Source organism: Vicugna pacos, chromosome 7 (genome assembly GCF_048564905.1).
Source record: "Vicugna pacos chromosome 7, VicPac4, whole genome shotgun sequence".
Lineage (NCBI taxonomy): Eukaryota > Metazoa > Chordata > Mammalia > Artiodactyla > Camelidae > Vicugna > Vicugna pacos.
This window is the reverse complement of record NC_132993.1, coordinates 65564612-65583320: the sequence shown is the minus strand read 5'-3', so window position 1 is coordinate 65583320 and position 18709 is coordinate 65564612. Positions and strand designations below refer to the sequence as shown.

Here is an 18709-nt window from a genome sequence, read left to right as displayed (position 1 = left end):
AGTTATTTTGTGTAAAAATCCTAAAGACAAGGTGTAATAAAGAGATGTGAATAAAGATGATTAAATAAAATTAGTCATAATCAGCTTTCAAATCTCCTTACTAAGATTGAATCAAAATTAGATATGCTTATCAAATAAATATATACCTGTTTGTAAACAGTTTACCCACAATTCTAGCCCCATTCAATTAGTCTGCGTTAAAAAAAATCATTTAAAAGGATGGTGAAAGAAATTTTTTTAGGTTATGCTTGTATAAGAAGTAATAGGAGTTTATATAGGAGTGGTTTTATCTTTTGACTGTTTAAGCCACACTTCTACTTAGTGAATCTGTCCTTCTTATTGCCAGGAGTCCATTCAACCAGAAAGATTTAAGAATTGTCTCTATGAAAATCAAAAATAGACCCAGGGCATTCAGCTATCGTGATGAATCAGAAATCTTATTTATGAACCATTTTCTAGAGGTTATGTTTTAGATTGATTAATTTGCAAATGGCTCTAATTTATAGAAGCTAATAAATTGTACTTGATTGTTATGACTAAAACCACTATTGAATAGGTCTGCTATTGTTTATTTATATAGTCTCAGTCCTTTTTGCTACAGACTTTACTCCTATTAATTCATTTCTGATAATCACTGATTTCTTTAATTTGCCTCCTAACTTGAGGGATAAGGTTCGGGGAAGCATAATCTGCCTCTCACTACCATTCACAATTTTGAGGAAACTATGAAGACCCTTAATCTAAAATGTTCTCCGTGCTTCTGACAAATTTACAGTGTCTTGCTTCACTTGTGTCTGTATAAAGATCACTGACACACTGTATTTGTCAGGCAAATGCCAACCTTACTTTGCCATATACAAAGATATGGTAATTTTGACTTTCTCAGTAGGCTCCAAAAAACTATTCTGGATTCAAGGCTCCACTAGCCAGTATAGAATAAGCTAATTCCAGGAAATAAGTGTTTTCATGGACTATTTTATAGGGTAGGCCTGGTGTTTTCTTGTAAAATACGACTTTTTATTATTTTTGATGACAAGCATGTTTTATAATATATGGATCCTGTATGTAAAGTTCAGAGATTCTCTTTATAATAATTGAATTCATCTAAGTGGGACATAAACTAATTAAAAAAGAAAAGTGGTCTATTTTAATGATATTCATGTCTTCAAATGTTGGCCAGAGACCAGAGTTCTCTTTGTCATCACCAAGAAGCTTTTTCATGAATATTGTTATGGTTAAGGCTTATTATTTGAAATCAGATCAACACATTTACTGAAAAGTACATTGGTTAGGCACCATGCTATCTGTACTAGAAAATATGAGGAAGGTTCTGGTACCAAGTACTGTAATCAGTTATAAGTGTTATTTTACTTGTTATTTTATTTGTTCCCAGCATCGTTGATAGGGGTGTTAGTCCCACTTTATAGCTGATGAAATAGGCCTTGGTTAGTAAGTAGGACAAAAATGATTAGATCCCAGGAATGCCAAAATTCAAAGGCTCTTGCACTATGGAAATGCCTTCGAACTTCTTTGCTCATTTACCCTTGGAGTGAATTGTGAAAAATATGCACCTTATGTAGGTTTAAGTTGATAGCTAAAATTTTTCATTGGAATTTTTAATAGTCAAAAATACAATTTGATGTATTACGAATTTGTAACATAAAAATTAATCTCCAAATCACTCTCTTAAAAGTGTGTCAAATTAAACCAAATGCCACAGTGCTTTGATGCTCACAATCACTTATTTTTTGAGAGTTCACAAGCATTATTTTTATGTTTTGGAGTTTTACATAATACCTTTTTATTCTAGATCTCTGACTTTTAGTCTACAACCTTCACAAAGTTTTGTTTAAGGTAACAGTTTTGTATGTTTGACATCTTATATGATCATCTTATTATACTTCTCTATAACAAAAATGTGTATATAAGTCATAATTACTTTTTAAAATTTCCTATAATCATGAAGCTTTAAGTACTAAAACATATCTTCATAGTTAGTCAATACAATTTTTATTAGTTCTTGTGTGATCAGAACTATAAATATATTTAAATGCTGATAATTATTAAATATGAAAAATAAAATTTACTGGTTATATATTTCTAAATGAGAAAGGTGAAACTTTTTCAATTCTTCTATCTATGGATAAATATTAAGAATTATTAGCATAACATACAGTTCAATGAGGTCTGTTGGTTTTAGTTTTTGCTTTTATGAATGTAATTACTGAGAATCCTTTTCACATAATTAAATGGATGGGAGTGGAAGTATCAATACTATTCAGTTTTTTGAAGTTTTTATAGACATATGCCAAAAGTCACAAAAATATTTTTAACAATATAAGTTACTGATTTGACTGGGCATTCCTTCAATGTTGGTGAAAGCAAAGAATTTAAATCCAACTGACTTGCGAAACACGTTGTTAAACAGTCATTTGAGTCATTAACTTGGTTAATGTCAATGCCAATATTTCAATCAAACCAACCCTTTATTTGTTGCATGGGATAGTTTTCTTGGCTAGAGACATTGTTCATAGCATGATTCTGGATGGTGAGAGAGAATCATTTCTTGTGTAAAAGGAGGAGGAAGAGTTATGAAAGGGGAGTTGGGAATGAAGAATCAGCAAAACCTGTTCTTCCTCAGATCAGTATTGAAAGAGTCCAGGTAGAAACTAAGGACAAGAAAGGCATCCATGTCTTTGGAACCTTTAATATTTTGGAGTCTTTATGTATCCTCTGGTGTATTTATACCCAACCCAGTAGGAAGACCACAGCTTCATGCTATGCTGTGGATGTTATGGTCTAGTTTGAAAAACAGTAAACAGGGGGGAGGATATAGCTCAAGTGGTAGACTGCATGCTTAGCATGCATGAGGTCCTGAGTTCAATCCCCAGTACCTCCTCTAACAATAGATCAATAAGTAAACCTAATTTTCTCCCCCCACCAAAAGAAATAAAATACAAATTAAAAAAAATTAATAAAATTACTGTTAAAAAAAACAGTGAACAGGTGAGATATTTAATTTCAATAAAAATTTTAATGAAAGTACTTCAAGTCCACAATAACCCAAACATCGCAAGATAGTTTCAAATTAATTGCAATCACACTGCATGTATTTTTCATTCAACATTTTATCATTTATATTCATCCAAACACTGACATAACTGTATGTAAGCCAGGATACAGTATAAATTTAAGCTAAAGAAATGTAACATTCTTTTTATAGTTAACACTCAAGTTTTCAATATATTTTATCAAATAAGGGGAAAAGAGCAAGAAATTTGTGTGTCCCTTCATGCTCTCACACCAAGGTTGCCCTTGAACTAAGGGCAGAAGTGAAATCAGGCAAAAATTATCAGCCATTATCCCCAGCCATGCTGTTTCTCATCTGTTCTTGCTGCCACCAGCCCCCATTCTCCGTTAAACTCAGAAACTCTGTGAGCCCCATCTGAGCTTGGCAAAGATGCGTTTTGAACTCTCACAAATATCTTTTTGTCAAATCCTTCTTGTACATCTCATGTTTCACTTTATGCATTTTATGTAACAGACACATAGATGTGTGTGGTTTTTAGAGCTATATGGTAGATTATAACCCTTTGGTCAATATAAACAATTTGTGTTGCCTCTGCAATTTTTTCTTCAATCTGTTCTGTTAATGTTGACATTTCTGCTTTTTTCATTTTTTTACTTGGGCAAACTTTTATTTTTTTTTATATTTTGAACATTTCTGCAGCATTTTGTTTTAGATCTATTTCTTCTAGGCATGGTATATTGCTTTAAACCAAATCAGACCAATCAGTTTCTTTTGCTGAGTTAATTTAAATGAATTGTATTTATTGATATAACTGAGATACCTGTTGTATTCATTTTATATTGCTGAGTACAGAATAGCTACAAACATGATTACTTCAGATAATGCCAACTTATGCTTTCACAGTTCTTTAGGTCATAAATCCAGGCATGGAGAGACTATGTTCTCAACTGGCTGTGATTTCATCTGAAGCTCAGGTTCCTCTTCCAAACTGATTCAAGTTATGGGCAGAGTTCAGTTCCTTGGAGTCACTCTCATGTTCTCAAGTCCATGGCACATGACCCCCTCTATCTTTAAAGCCAGCAATGGAGAACTTCCTGCACATTGGGTTTGTGTTCCAGAGTTTGAATCCCTTTTCCAGAAAGAGGCTCACCTAACCTATCCTCACCTATGTATGCTCAGGCCTACTGAGGATAATCTCCCTTTCTTAAGGTCAACTGTGGAAAGTAACATAACCTAATCACAGGAGTGAGTGACTATCCCATCATATTCACACAGCCTGCCTACCCTTCACAGAAGGGATTTTACAGAAGTGTACAGGAAGGGGCAGAACTCTTGGAACCATCTTGGAATTATGCTACCTATTTGTCTTTACTTTTGTAATCTTATTTTACAGTTTATTTAGACTTCTTAATTTTTTTTCCAAAATTTTTAAAGACTATATTTTAAGAGTAGTTTTAGGCTTACAATGAAATCGACAGGAAGGTACAGAGATTTAAGAAAAAAAAACTAAAAAACCGTGCACCGACACATTCATAGCCTCCCCCATTGTCAACATCACTCATCAGAATGCTGCAGTTTTTTTTTTAACTGAAAGTGAACCTGAGGAATTTTACTTTGTGAACAAACCTGAAATTACAGAAGTAGTTTGGTTAATGGTTAAGAGTGAGGTACTCAAGGGCATAGCTCTGAAGCCATCACTTAGATTGAAATCATAGTTCCTATTCTGTCTGATTGGGGGCAAGTTATGTAACTTCTCTTTGCCTCACTATCTCATCTGTAAAGTGGGAATAATATTACCTCCTCTCTAGGGCAATTTTGATGAACTTAATTTGCACAAGGAACACTGGATCCAGGAAAGCAGTATTTAGTAAACATTAGCTCTTAGTATTTATCTTTCATAGTTGCATGGAAGATATTTACCCTGTTTTAAAACTTACAAGATTTCAATTGTACATTGATAATATATTTCTCTAATTACATAGAATCTAATTCTATGTATTATCTATGACAGGTTAACAGAAAACTGAAGTGAAGAAGCCTGAAGTGTTGATCTATGTGGGAAGGAGATTCATGGCAAAGGGAACGCAGGCTCCTGGGATGAGTGAGGGTCAGATGTGTTCTAGAAAACAGAAACTATGCCAGTGTGACTAAAGGTGAACAAGGACAGGTGGTAGAGATGAAGTCAGAGAGAAAGAGATCTTTTTGAGCTAGATCGTGAGGGCCTTGTAAACCACAGCACAGACTTTGGCTTTAATTCTGATGAAGCTGGAAAGCCATGGAAGGTTTTTAAGTGGAGGCAGAATATGATACGACTTTTGTTTTAAAAGGATGGCCATGGCTGTGTGAAGAACAGACTGCATGGAGACAAAGGTGGAAGGAAAGAGTGCATGTAGTTGAAGTGGATGATAATGGTGGCTTGGACCAGGTGGTAGCCATGGAGGTAATTAGAGTTAGATTACTCAAATTTATTTGATTGTGGGTATATTTGGAAGAAAGAATTGAAGTATTTGTTGTCGGTTGTGTAAAGTTATGAGAAAAAGAGAACTCAATTGTGCCCCCGCTGTTTTGAACTGAACAATGGGAAAAAATGGAATTATCATTTACTGACATGTGGAGCCATGAGAGGAAATCTGTGGGGGAGATCAAGAGCTTGCTTTTAAATATGTTAAAGTTCCTCTTAGTTATTTACATAGTGGAGAGGTTAAGTAAGCAGTTTAAATATCTTAGAGGTCGGGAGTCAGGTTTGGCTTTGAGATGCAAGTGAGCATTTGCCAGTAGATTGAGAGTATCTGACTTGTGTCCAAAGTCCTAGGAGTTTGTATGAGATCATTTAGGGAGTGAAAGTAGATCAAGATGAGAAAAGGACAAGGACAGAGCCCTAGGGCATGCCAGCATTGTGTATAATGATACAAGAGAAGAAGAAAGGGAACTACCACAGGGGGGTTATTTCTTTGAGCAGACCATAGCGGGTGGCATCCTGTAAGTAAGTGGAACACCTGAGTTTAGATAAGAGCCTTAACAGTTCACTGATTCTAACAGAGGAGAAGGAAGAGTCTAGTGTTTGGCAGAAGAATATTGCCTGAGTTGGTATAACAGGGACAGAGAACGTTTTTTTTTTTCCCCTAGTGTAGAGTATTATCTTTTTAGGACTAGTAATTAGGACAATAATAGACCCCTATTTCTTTAATAGGAATTGGAGGGAAATCAATAGGGAAGTAAAGCTTCCGTTTTGAGTGGCTAGAAGCTGAGGGGGTGGGTCACAGGGAAAGAGGAAAGGGTAAGGGCTGTATCACTGCTGATAAGTAGAAAGGCTGAACACACATATCTTGTTTAATAGTACTTTGAAATGTAAAAACATGCACACTCACAAATACACAAAACCTCAAGGCTTCCCTCATAAAAGTCAAATGTCCAAAATGTCTTCAGTGTCGTCATGCACTTGTCTAAGGTTGTCCTCTTATACCAGAGACCAAACAATGTACCTATGAAGTTAGAGTAGAAATATTTAATTTTATTATTAAATATTATGGGTGATCATGGATAAGTCCACCCCACTTTCATTCTGAAGTAAAAGAGGAGAAATATGGTATGTGTTTGGAAAATGTCATACTCAAAGTAGTGTGAAATTTTTGGCACTAAACACCAATCAAATATTTATAACTAGTTCTTATTGACAAAAGCACAAATAATTTATTGATAAGCCTGCGAGAGTTTTTAAGTGTAACAAGTCAGAAATACCCAAACACATTCAACTAAAGAGGCTAAATAATCAATCTTAGCAAGACAGATCCAACTGAACAAGTTATACAGTTTTAACAGACGCTACTTGAATATATTAATCTTTATTTAAGTGTTTGTAAGATTTACTTCGTAAACATTCCCTCCACCTGAACCCGAAGTATACATCATTCCACACCGAAGAGAATTTTCAGAGGAAAATAATGAAAAATGGCTGGTAATTTATGAAAAGAAATACAATTTGAAATAAAATGAGATATATTTGAATTAACAAATCAGCAAAAATTAAAAATATGGATCTTATTCTCTTTTAGAGAGAGTATGGAGAAGAGATACTATCATTTCTTCTTTGTTGGAGTTAAAATTGACACAGCATTTTTGAAGAGCATTGTGGCAACACATGTTAAAATTTTAAAGTGTTGTTAACTCAATTTCTAGGAATTTATCCACACAAAACTCTCCCACAAGTGTGCAAAATGAGTGTTCAAGTAAATTCAGTGAAGGATCATGCCACGGAACACTGGAAATAGCTTTAATATTTATCAATATAGGATTTATTAAGTTATGATGCATCCTATAATCTCTAGACAAGAGTTAAGGAATATTTATTAATTAAGAAAAAAGTCCAACATAAAGCTATTCGATTTTCCATTTAAGATACAGAAGTGCAGTGGTAAACTGGAGGGTGGGCATGGTGGTAGCAGTCTGTCTTTGAGTGCAGGCAATATGGGGAATAATAATGATAGACAATTCAGCACAGTAATAAAACCAACTGAAAGTGGTCTGCCTTTTGTTATTACCGTAAGCTAGCAGTTTAAACAGTGTAACTCAAAGAGTACTCGTTCCTCTGGGGTAGGTCACTGCCCTTTGACACCTTGACCCCTGCCCTTGATTGGCTACTGCAGAAGATGAGAGGAAGGGCAAATCAGAGAGTGGGGAGGGGAGAGGGGAGGGAGGGAGAACGTGAACAAGCAGTAAATCTGGGACTGTCCCCATGGGTTTCAAATGTGGAATCTTAGTATAAGTTTTTGCTGTATTTTGAAGAGTCTTACATGTCATAATAGGAGATTTGGTAAACAATGACCCATGGGCCAAATCTGGCTGTTGCTTGCCTTTGTAAATAAAGTTTTATTGAAGCACAGACATACTCATTCTTTGATGCATGTGCTTTAGCCCTACAACGACAGAGTTGAGTATTTGCAACAGCAACTGAAAGACCTGAAAAGCCTAAATTAATAACCATCTGACCATTTACAGAAAAAGTTTATGGACCTCTGATGTAAGTAATATTCAAGAACAGTTATTTCCTATTGGGTTTGAATCACTTTACTCAGTTGTTGAATTAAATATTAATGGCTGTTTCCATCTCTAGCAATTTCTTTCATATTTAATAAATTTCATATCAATTCCTAGTTTACATATTTTAGCATTTTTGTGTGATTTATGAGCAATTGACTGGAAAGTTGCCAGCCATTCAACTAACTAATTGAGACTTTTCCATTCAGTACGTTGTCCTTGTTTCTAGAGTTGTGTTTGAGTGCTTGGGATTTCCATGTCTCTAGACTCTTTAGAAGTAATATAACATGTAACGGTAAAATTAAATGTATTTTACTTCTGCCCCTTTCCATGAATATATGTAGAATTCATGGTGACCAGGTTGCTTACACAGTTTTGGTGAATATGTCTTACCTGTCCCTATAGTGTAGTGCTCATTAAGTTCTAGAGACGGAACTGTTGTGTTTATTCAAAACTGCATGATTTAATTTAAATCACAGAATCCTCTGAAAGAAGTCTAAGTAATTTACACAAGGTCATATTTTAACATATAGTTTAAATTGTGCTCCCTTAAAAGTTCTTTATTTTTTATGACCACCCCTCTCCCTGCCCTCAAGAGTTCAAAAGTATCTTACATATCTTTCTTAACAGAATGTTTGCCAGTAGGAAGTGTTCTATAAACTTGAATCAATTGAATTGTGTGTTTTCTTCTGATATCACATTGAAGTATTTGTTGAATAGAGTATTAGGAAACCAAAGCTCCCAGAATACAAAGAAAAAGAGAATATTGTTATTTATTTAGTAGCATATCCTTAAAGAAGACCAAATCCCTTGAGTTTTAATAAACCTGCCCTAGAGTTAGGCCTGTGCAGTCCTGATCAACTTTACCCATTATAGATTCATTCCATTATTCAGTCTTATAAATGGCACATGACAAAACTGATCTTTTTTTCCTTTTAAAATCATTGCCTTCCTCTGATTTATTTATTTTACCATTAACTACTGAGCACTTAGCATGCATGGAGTGCTTTTCTAACCACAGAGGAATATTAAACTAGACAAAATTTTTGTCCTCAGGAGCTTATGTCCTACACTTGAATGTCAGTATTCTTGTTTGTCTTCTCTCTCCCATCCCCACCGCCTCCCCTACTTATGTCTTCAAATTTTATTACTACTAAACTAAACCTTTTGCTCGGGGATTCTGAGGAACATGGCAGCCTGAATGCTTTTCAACTTTCCTCCTCCTTTCACAGTTGAAGGATACAGCAGGACTAGTCTGCCCCTCTCAGAGGGGCTCCACCCTTGCAAACCTGTGATGTCCCTGCAGAGAATGCAGTGCCCACCTGCTTGTGCAGAGTCCCGGAGGGGTCAGCTCTGTCCTGCTGCCCTTCAGGACTTTCAGGAAAGTTAAACGCTGAGAGAGGGCTGCCTCTTAACCTTAAGAAGACCGGAAAAATTCTCAGTAGTTGATACCTGATCTGTAGTTTTGCTTTGCAAACATTTTGAGTGTTGTTTTTGTTGGCTTGAAACAAATAGACTGCCAGAAATTTCTCCAGCAAAGATGGGTTTACTCAGGATCCACAGAGAATTGCTCTTTGGGGTCCACAAGTATGATGAACTATGTGCAATCCCCACAGGGCAAGGGTAGGAGAAAACTTTTGTAGAGAGGAAAAGAAAGTTGGGAGAGCTGTACTAAACAAAAGAACCATGGCTTTTCATTGGCTGAGCCCTTGCCAGGAAAGAACTTTCTTCTTCCTGTTGGGCTGTTACCCTGGCAGGGTGTAAGAGCTCCCCCTTCTGTCTCCCAAGTCTATTTAATTGAGGTTTCTGTTTATTAAATTTTCACATTTCAAAATTACATAACCCAGTAGAAGACAAATGCAAAAAAATGAGACAAGAATAGCAACATCCAGTGATAAAATAGATGGTTTTATAAAGCAGCAAGCACATATGTGTAAAATATAACCTCATACAGTACGTGTAAAGAAATAAACTAACAGCTGTTATTGAGAGGAACTATCTGTGGAGTAATCAACTATACATATAACCTGAAAAGGCATATTGGAAAAATCATTGAATTTGAATAAGATTTAAGTAGATCAGTTTAATGAGGAATTGTGTTTAGCTGAACGGCCTCTAAAAGGATAATTTGAGTGGTGCTAGACCAAATTTCATGAAAAAAGTTCATGTGTTTTGTACACAAGCCTCAAACTTGGACAAGACTATGGTGTTGGTATTTAACAAAAACTCTGCTACTTTGAACTAAACTTTAAAATAATTTCAACAGTTTGATACATTCGGAATATTTGATTCAAATTAGGCTTTTCATACTTTTTATACTACAAATCAACTAAAGCAAATTTTACTCTCAAAAATCATATATACAATGATGATTTTGCATAGAGTCTACAAAAAATTGCATTTTCTTATGCACTCACAAAATAAGGAGATTTGATCTCACTGTTTTGGAAATGTCCACGAAAGAATAAAATCTTCTCTGGGGACTTTATTAATAGGCCAGTCTAATGAAAAAGAGAAGACATATTGAGATGCAGAACATGTTCTTCTTGAAAAGATTGATGTATTAAATATTTATGCAAACACATTAAATTGGCAAGTGTATGAAAACATTATTACATATTCATCGCCATCACATCTCATCTTTTAGAAAGAATTTCTTTCCTGTAAAACTAAAATGGATGACTCTAAGGTTTCCAGAGTCACATTTTTCAAATTTCATAACATGGAATAGCTTGTTTTTCAGAGTTTGTATTCATTCACATAAATAACAAAATGGATGTTGGAACCAGAAAAGACTAATAATTTGTTCAAAATAGAAGCAGTCAACTGCTGTTTCATCATCCAGCCTTTCTCCACAATGCTGCCCTGAAATATCCTAATATGAAAGTTGCTCCGTAAGAGTGAATATTCACCTTTAGAAATAAAGGAGCTCTTTCAGGTCATGGAGTCATTTAGCAAACAGCTGGTTCTGTGGCAAAAGCTAAATGTCAAAAGGGAATTAATGGATTTCCAAAGTGCCTAGCTTCTAGAGTGTAATAAGTCCAAAATTTTATGGTTTTTGGAAAACGTTACTTAGTTAAAACTTAAATTGCCTACACTTCTCATTAAAAGCCAGAAAGTTGGAATGATTTTAGATAGTCTCCAAAAATACTCAGGTTTAATATGAACTGCCTTATTATGGTGATACGGTGTTCTGTATTCAAAGCTTGCTTGCTTGCTTTTCTTTTTCTGTGTCTTTTTCCTGCTGAACTCTTTTCCCATCTCTTACAACTTTTCCTGACCTCACTGTTTGATTTTTACCACACTTCTGTTACTATTTCACTCCTATATTGTCTTACCTTTTCATCTCTCTGCCAATTTCTACAAGCTTCTCTTACTTTACTGTTCCCTTCTACTTGCACCTCTTTCCTTTTCCATCTTTCTCCCCCATTTGATGTTTTAAAGGCTGCCACTTTGTTCTTTTTCCTCAGTTTGAGTCCTCACCATCTCCATGTTTTGATAGTTTGTTCTTAGTCACAACCCTAAGGTGGAGTAGTCAGACATTGGTGTTGATTCTATTTAATTTGACTGTTCCTACTGTATATTGTAGGGGAAAAAAAACCTGTTATCATAACATGGAAGAGATGGAGGAGGAAGAGAAAGCAAAAGGTCAGAGATGTAGCCTTCGTTAGCTGATTTGAAAAGAAACTTGGGATTTAACTGTGGCTGAAATTGACCTCTCCTCTGTAATAACCTCCATTGTCTATGTGTGGCCATCCTGTAATCCTTCTGTCTCCAGCAATTTTTGTAGTCATTTTTCCTTTACTATCCAAATGCGCTCACTAGAACCACATCCCATGTGCTGTATCAAAGGTCCCCTGCCTCCTCCAATCCCTGAAAATTGTCAGGTTTTTGTTTTGCTGCTCACTGCCCATTTAGGTTTCCATGCTGCTGTTGAACTCGGGATTCCTTCTCTGTTTCTGTCCTTTCCTGTGTTGTTTGCTAATCCCCATCCTGCCTCTCCATAAACATGAAAGGCACATCACCACGCTCACTAAGCACCATTCTTTTAAGAAGGAAACCTTTTACTAAGAATGGGAGATAAAGGAGAGCGATTAAGCTCAGAATAATAACAAAAGGGAAGGAAAGGATAAATTAGGAATTTGAAATTTGCAGATACTAACTAATATATATGAAGTACATAAACAACAAGTTTATTCTGTATAGCGCAGGGAACTATATTCAATGTCTTGTAATAACTATAATGAAAAAGAATATGAGAACAAATATATGTAAATACATGTATGACTGAAACATTATGCTGTACACCAGAAATTGACACAATGTTGTAAACTGACTGTACTTCAATTTTTAAAGAAAGTAAAGCTAGGTTACTTAGTTTTAACAGCTTGTTGGTCATCCTGCCTCAGTCCTGCTTGCTAATTGTGCCAGATTATTTTCTCCCAAGATACTGTTTCCCACATTCCCCACTTCTCCCCATTCAGAGACCCCCAACCATGTTCTGTGGTCAAATTGGTCTATGTTCTTGCTACCTAATTATGCAGAGTGATCTATTTCATTTTGTGTAACCACTCTGAATTCCTTTCCCATGGCTGCTGTACCAATTTACCACAAACTGTGGTTTAAAACAGCAGAAATTGATTCTCTCACAGTTCTTGAGGCCAAGAAGTCTGAAATCAAGGTGTCAGCAAGGCCAAGCTCCCTCCAGGGCTCTAGAAGGGATTCCTTTCCTTGCCTCTTCCAAGCTTCTGGTGGTTCCAGGCATTCCTTGGTGTTCCTTTTTTTTTTCGGCTACATCACTAGTCTCTGCCTCCTCCTTCACATGACCTCTTTTCTGTCTCTTATAAGGATACTTGTCACTGGATTTAGGGCCCACTGGGGTAATCCAGAATGGTCTCATCTCAAGATCCTTAACTTAATTACATCTGCAAGGCCACTTTTTCCACGTCAGGTAGCCTTCCAGGGGTTCTGGGAATTAGGGCATGGGCATATCTTTTGTGGGGGCCGTCATTCAACCCATTATGCAGTTTATCTAAGCAGACTTTTTTTCAACTTTCACAACAAAAGGGACAAAATTTTCCTATATAATTTAAAGAAAAAGTAGTTCTGTCCCTCAGAATAATACTATAGAGTGAATTACTGTTAGATTTTAAGTGATGTTTGTTTTCTTATTAAAAGATCTCAGCTCAAAAAGTAAAACAAAAATTAAAATAAAAATAAAACCCTTTAAAAATAACATACCATTTTAAAATATGGGAAAATTAATTACAGTTCAAAACCTTAAATAGAAATTTGTATATATTCATACAAATGCCTATGTAATTTGTGTCTGTGTGTATACATGTATTTGTAAAAATATGTATTTGTGATCATGATGTACTTACAGCTATATGCTGTGCTTAATCTTATGTAATAAATCTTTTCAATAGTTTAACATTGTTTAATTTACTATTTTTTATTTTCCATTTTATTTAGGAAATGTTTAATCATTATAGGAAATACACATAAACAAAAAGAAATTATACTCCTGAAATTCTAGCACACACAAAAAAGAATAACCAGTTTTGGGTGGGACACATACTTCCTTATTTTTCTCATGTAGTTGTGAATGAGAAAATATGAATCTATACCTTTAACAAGTACATGAATCTATACCTATAACTACATCTACTTTTATTTATTGTTTTGATTATAACAAAATATGAATCATACTGTATTGTTCCCTAGTTGATTTTTTTCATTTTTCCAGTTAATGCTATGTTACTTTTATTTTAAATTGTTTTATTATAGTATCATTATTCTATATTTAACATTTATGTATATATGGTACATCACTGTTTTGATGCACTATAATTTATTACCACATGAGATTCACTATTTAAATGAACACAATGAACATACTTTATTAAACATATTTACTTTATTATATCTTTTTACATGTATATAATTATTTCTTTCGGATTAATTCTTATAAATGAATTTGCTGGATCATAGAACATGTATGTATGGCAGAGACTGTTAGTTGTCTATCAGAGTTTCTGTTCTTTCATTTTCTGGCCTCACTTGCAGTTGGGTGTGGCCACGTGACTGAGTTCTAGCCAGTGGAATAGAAGAGTGTGAGTCTTTCGTGCCACCTGTGGGCTAAGGTTATTAGCAAGCAGGTCTACTTCTTCCAGGTCCTCTTTCCCGTAGGCTGCCCCAAAGCAGCAGAGGAAGAGATCTGAAGGACAAAAGAAACCTATGCCCCTTGGCCACCATGTGGAAAGAACTACCCTTCCACTGGACCAGGGTAACTGTCTCAGGAGTTAGTTGATTGAAAAATAAATTTCTATTGTTTCTGAGCCATTACATATTTTAGGATCTTTTAAAAAGTGCTTTTCTATGCTAAGTAATATACTTGTTTTCAGAAATTTTGATATGTACTGTTAAATTGCATTTCTCAAAGTCTTATCAGGGAGATGATCCCTGCTGCTTTTCAACCAAGATTATACTGAGATGTTTACAGTCAATTTTAATATATCCTAGAAAAGGCCTGCCAACACTTTCTAGAGATTCTCCTGCATTTATTCTTGAATGTGATCATTATAATTGTGTTGCCAATTTTCCTTAAAAGTCTCAAGGGAGATTGTTAAGGATGCAGCTGATGCAGAATTATTAATTCTAGCATTCTTTCATCATTAAACCTTTCATATGTTTCTATTTTTTGTTATGTTGCTGTGATGAACTATTTTCTACATATAGATTTCCAAAGGTAAATTATGTCCTTGTATACATTTCTCAGAAATGTGGGGATTCAGAAAATGGTAGGAATAAATCTACAACTTTTCATATGGGTTCTAGTTGTCTTTGATAAGGAATATGTAAAGACAGTCTCATCAGACTAAGCCAGTTTCGTCCCCAAAGTCATTATCATTGCATTTTAATACTAGTAGTAATTTTTTTCAATATAAAGAAGAAAACTATTACCTCAAGTTAATTTAATTGAATTTGTTATGTATCAAAATTAAAGTTTATATGGGTTTTTAAATGGATTTAAATTCCTTTAATGTAAATTATTTATTCTCTTTGTCCACTTACTTTTTGGAGTCTTGATTTGAATAAACTGTATATTATAGCTGGATCCTCCTTCTACTGGTCTGTATTTAATTAAATTTTCTGTGATTTGTTTTTACTTAATTCAACACTCATCAGGAATATAGATTGATGTAGGGTGTATGACCTGTGAATCTAATTAATTTATCTACAAATTGCTAGTTATCTATTGTCACCTATTTACTAATTAACATTCCTTTCTCTCTTACTTCCATGTGTTGCCTATGTCAAATTTTTTTTTTTTGTTATAAAGATTCTCTCCCACATGTTTACTGCATTCTATTCTCTTCATACTTATTTTGGTCCTAGTAGCATACTGTTCTGATTATTGGTGTTTCAAAATGTGACTTGATATCTGATTAAGTTGGCAGCCCTGCCTCTCCTAGAAGTATTTTGAGAATCTCTCTTAATAATTTTTTGCATTTTTAAAAAGTTGTGTTAAATAGCGTGAAAACAGTTGGGAACTATTTCAATGGGCATCATACCAACTCCACAGAGCAACTTACGTAAAGGTATCTTTTAAAAACTGATAATTAATGGGTCACTGTTTCCATTATAGAGGAATTATACAATGTTCAAGGAGTGTTTTGTCTAAAAACAGGTTTATTGAGGTATAATTGACATAACATTATATTAGTTTCAGGTGTACAAATAATGATGCAATATTGGTATATATTGTAAAACAATCACAACCATAAGTCTAGTTAACATCTAACACCATACACAGTTAAAAATGTTTTTTCTTGGGAAGAGAACTTTCATGATTCACTCTCCTAGATACTTTCAAATATGCAATAAAATATCATAAACTATAGTCACTATGCTATACATTACATCCCTATGATTTATTAATCTATAACTGGTAATTTGTACCTTTTGACTTCCTTCACCCATTCTGCCCATCCCTCATCCAGAACTCAGGCAACCACCAATCTATTCTCTATATCCATGAGCTCATTTTTGTTTTTTGAAAAATAGGCATCTTTTTAATGAGAACTAAGAATAGTGTATTATTTTTTGCTTAAAATAAGATCAAAATAAATAGTAGTATGTGAAAGACTTTCTTTCGTTTTAAAATTCAGAGGGTATAGCTCAGTGGTAGTTTGTCATGCATGAGGTCTTGGGTTCAATCCCCAGTACCTCCATTTACAATAAATAAATAAACCTAATTACCTCCCTCCAAAAAACAAGGAAATAGACAAAAAAGCCAAAAACATTTAAAAATAAAATTCAAATGTACACGTATGATGCAGGGATTTTGCGTTACTTGATATATCACCAGATGTATGCCCATTGTTCCTGATAACTGCATAGTTTTCACATTCTGCATTTCCTTCAGTTTGGAACTCTAGAAACCTACAAGGAGATTAAATACAATGTCTTAAAAAGTTCAAGGATTCAAGGGAAAATGAATTGTTCAATATTGTAAGAAGTCAGGAAATCAAGTTTTTTTGCAGGGGTAATGAAACTATATTTATATCTGGAAGTTAATTAGATATTATGCCTTATACCCAATATGGTCTAATTCACAATGAAAACATTTTATGAAAAAAATAAAGATTTAAATTTTCATTAAGACTTTTGTGTTGGCAGTTTGCCTGTGCAGTTGATTTGCATGAAGTGTGATTAATCATAACTAAAGAAATAGTCTTACAGGTAGAAGGAGATGAAAAATTATCCTAGTAAAAGAACATTTTATAGGATAAGGATTTCAACAGCAACAATAAAAACCCTGATTCATTGAAATTTTGTGACATAAAACAACTATGTGAAATGTTAATGAGAGAAACTTACTAGCCACTGTTTGTTAGTTAGTTTGATTTGTCTGCCCCAGGCATGAGTTTTCTAGGACAAAGGCTCAAAGTTCCACTTCTTTCTAGAAACTGCACAGGTCACAAGGTAAATAACCAGTTCAGCACAACTGGACAGCACAAATGGAAACATTACAAACCAGTTCATCTATAAATACTTGAAAATGTGAAAATAAACATAGTAAAACCTCAAATTTTCTGGTATGTTATTATTCTGTTGCTAGATTACATTCTCAGTTTCCTTTCCTTTGAAAACAGGGACACCTTGGAGAAGACCAGATCCATTTTACAACTCATATGGGACCTTTCACGTGGCTAATGCTGTAAGTGTTTTTATATACCTTCCGTATAATATAAGTTATAAGATCCCTGGGTCATGTGATGTGAATGACTAATACATACATTTTTATTTGAAATGCAATCTAATAGATACTTAATGTAAAATAATAAAATTAAGGAAGCTTTATATGGAATAAATGCATTGTAGAGCTCATTTATTTCAACCATGATTCTTGACAAAGATGTAGTGGTTCAATACAATCTTTATTCTGGCTGAGTAACTGGATTTTTTATAATTTTGGGAGGAAAACTGTGTCACATTCAGCGTTTTTACTTGTAATAGAAGCAGGCTTCATGGGAATGTGACCTGTGTGGTCACACAGGGGCCACAGTGTGAAGGGACCCACACTGTTTTAATGCTTTGGTATTGCTTTTCTGAAATTATTAATAATGTTTGAACAAAAGGTCCCTGCTTTTCATTTTGCCCTTGGCCCTGCAAATTAGGTACCTCTCCTGCCTGTAACCAAATACTGTATCAGGACTCCTTTGTATTAAATTACCAGTTACCTTTAATCCCAAAACTTTCAGTCCTCTGCAAAAATGCATTAGTTATTCTTTCTTCCATAATCTTGTGCCCTGTAAGTTCAAAAAAAGAAATTACCAAGGGTGAGACCAGCATGGTTTTCCTGCTGGTCATGTGACTTTTGATTTTGGACTACAACACTTGCAATTTTCTACCTTGTAGGAAATATGTGAATGCTGTTGCAAACTGCAAGCTATAATGTACAACCACATATTTTCCCCACCAACAGGAAAAAAAGCCAGTAAGTTTCCTTATACACTTCACCTAGATTCAGTGATTATTAACCTTTTACACTTTGCTTTGTCTCTCTATATATATATTCACATGCACACATACGTACATTTTTCTTCTATATCATTTGAAAATAAGTTACAGACATTTTGACATTTCACACCTCAATAATTAGCATATATCTCCTAAAAAAATTCTCCTGCATAACTTTGGTGCCACCCAAGATATTTTAACTTGATACAATAATATTATCTAATATTATTCCAACTTACATTTCTCACATTATCCCCAAATATTCTTAGTATTGTTTTCCAAGGAGGCTAAATGATATAGGATAAAAGGCAACGTGGTGTAAAGAGTCTAGGCTTTGAGTCTAATGCGCATGAATTCTAGCTCTGCCACTTAGCTCTGTGACCTTAGATACAGTCTTTCAATTCTCTGAGCTTCAGTTGTATTACCTACATTAAAGCAATTGTTGCAGAGATGAAATAGCATAATGAATATAATGTGCCTGGCTTGTGGATGACACACTATAAATATTCCCTCTTTCCATCCTTTCTTCAATTTATGATGATAATGAGATTTTGGTATTGTTTCTTTCCACCTCCCACCAATATGCAGAGAGGGATTGAGAAAGTTAAAAAGGAA

The 18709-nt window shown here is 34.5% G+C and overlaps 1 protein-coding gene across 11 annotated transcripts in view; it reads left to right on the top strand.

Annotated features, from left to right (window-relative positions):
• ZNF804B (zinc finger protein 804B) overlaps nt 1–18709 on the top strand; it is a 775441-nt gene that overhangs the window by 294729 nt on the left and 462003 nt on the right. For 9 of the 11 annotated variants that reach the window (XR_012074529.1, XR_012074528.1, XM_072965053.1 and 6 more), the window contains one exon: nt 17227–17291. The gene's annotated coding sequence lies outside the window, so the exon portion shown is untranslated. Of the gene's footprint in view, nt 1–11654; nt 11714–17226; nt 17292–17992; nt 18035–18709 lie in introns of those variants that run through there. The other 2 variants (XR_012074530.1, XM_072965052.1) reach the window with 2 other exon arrangements.